This window comes from Octopus bimaculoides, chromosome 28, assembly GCF_001194135.2.
Source record: "Octopus bimaculoides isolate UCB-OBI-ISO-001 chromosome 28, ASM119413v2, whole genome shotgun sequence".
NCBI classification, from domain to species: Eukaryota; Metazoa; Mollusca; class Cephalopoda; order Octopoda; family Octopodidae; genus Octopus; species Octopus bimaculoides.
Window position 1 is genome coordinate 14,456,658 of NC_069008.1, and position 2,182 is coordinate 14,458,839.

The following is a 2,182-nucleotide window of genomic DNA, read 5'->3' on the forward strand; positions in this document are numbered from 1 at the left end:
ACAATTCCTATCATAGTAGGTGCCTTAGGTATAATAAAAAAATATTCAGACAAATACATAACAAAAACACCAGGACTTACAAATATATATAACATACAGAAAATTGCACTACTGGGTACTGCACACATTCTACGCAAAACACTTTCAATACAGTAAACATAAGAGCACCACAGCAAACCACAGCACATACCCAAGGCACACAGAGCTGCGCTCGGTAGTGAAGTGAAAGCACGTTATAAAAATAAAACTACTGAATAATAATAATAATAATAATAATGATTTCATTTTATTGCCTCTAGGCGAAGGATATGTGGAACAAAACAGAGACAGATATAACGTGTGGGGGGCTGATATATAATAATGAAATGATAAAAAGAATTAAATAAAGTATACGTGGTATACATTGGAAAAGAAGGGTGCATAGGATGCAAAGGTAAAAAATCAATAGAGATGAAGCGATAGAGATGTGGCCCTCCTGATACAGGAACGCCTCTAGGGATAATCGAGGAAACCCACTATCCAAGATTTCCCTGAAACCCTAGGATCAAATATCCTTTCCACTTCCTTATCTCCGACTCACATATCTACAGTTAGAAATGTACCTTCTACTCTTGCCATTTTCGCATTTTGTTGCTTTTGTAGGCAGCGGATCTTCAAATGGGCGTTAGACTCATAAATGTAGCACCTTGGCTTTCTGCCTTCCACCACGACTATACAGGGATTCTGGTTTTACCTGGATCAAAAGCTCCAATCTGATTCCGGACCAGTTCACCTTCTGATATATTTTTTAATTACCAGAAGCGAATCCGGTCCTTCGACCACAGTGCACGTAACCAACCAGCAAATGTCTAATTCTGATGACATCTGATATTTTAACTTTCACCATCGACCGTCCAAGTTATGTGGGGAAGAGAAGAATATCCTCGTGTATGCACTGGACCATTGAGTGTTTTTGGGCCGGTATTTCAGTGAGGGGCCTTACTTCCACAGAACCATATTGTCTGCTTCGTGTAAGGAAATCAATATCTGCCCAAATAAGTATTTTTCCACTTGGATGTGTGGCGCATTGAAGATTTTCCTCATCTTTAGCAACACACATTTGCATATCTTCTCCATCAAATCTGAAAGGATAGCAAACTTGGTTTTCCTATTCCCTCTATTGAGGTGCTTCTCTGTTTCACTCAGTTACGCATGTTTTCTTCCCAGGGAGATTTGCTCCTGCAAAGGCGCTGTTTTTATCGTTACTGTTATAGTTGATGATGATTATGTCGTTTTTGTTGCTTGTGTATTTCCTGTCGTTGTTGGTAATAGTCGGAGCCAAAGCAACGGGATTCCTTGGGAGTGATTTTCCTATCGTTGACCGATGTTGCCAAGCTACTTGCTAACTGGGGGAAATTATTTATATCGCAGCTGTACTGTCGTGTCAAATCTTTAATGTTGTTGTTGTTGTTGCTACTACTGCTGCTACAGACAACTGTTGTTATTGTTGTTGTTTGTAGTGGTAGTGGCAAAGGTGATGAGGGCGACGACGTCGGAGCTTCTGTTGTTGCTGTTGTTTGTGATTGGGATAGTCACCTTGTCTTCCCTGCTTCCTTGTCTCGTAGTCATGCCAACAGGCGAAGAACTGTTACCCTCTCTCATATTTGTGGCAAGACATTCCTCTGTCTCTTCCCTTCTCTCATCAACAACTGAAACTCCCTCAAAACTATTTGTTGCTGCCGTTGAGCAAAATTCTAAATTTTTGTACGTGAAACCAAAAATGCAATAAATTTGATAATCCCCCGAACAAATAAGGGGACTTCAAACAAAAAAGAAACTCACTCGCAGAAGAAGGATTCTTTATTCTACACCCTGGTTGAAAATGACAGGAAAGCACAACTATTTTTCGGAGAAACTGACGACTTAAAAAAAATAATACTGAACCGAAGTCAAGCGTGGCTTCCTCGGCTGACGGCAATAATAATAATAATAATAATAATAATAATAATAATAATAATAATAATAATAATAATAATAATAATAATTGACTGGAATACTCGCAGATTCAATGTACGAACATCTGGAATAAAATGGAGTCCTGCCACATGAGCAGAAGGGTTGCCAGCGTAAGTGCAGAGGTGCCAAGGATCAACACCTGATACACAAAACTGTACTTAGAGTCTGCAAGAGTAGGAAAAGTAAC

At 39.3% G+C, this 2,182-nt stretch overlaps 1 protein-coding gene across 2 annotated transcripts in view; it reads right to left on the reverse strand.

The window, feature by feature from the left end:
* Positions 1-2,182, reverse strand: part of LOC106876989 (uncharacterized) — a 10,894-nt gene that overhangs the window by 663 nt on the left and 8,049 nt on the right. The window lies entirely within an intron of this gene.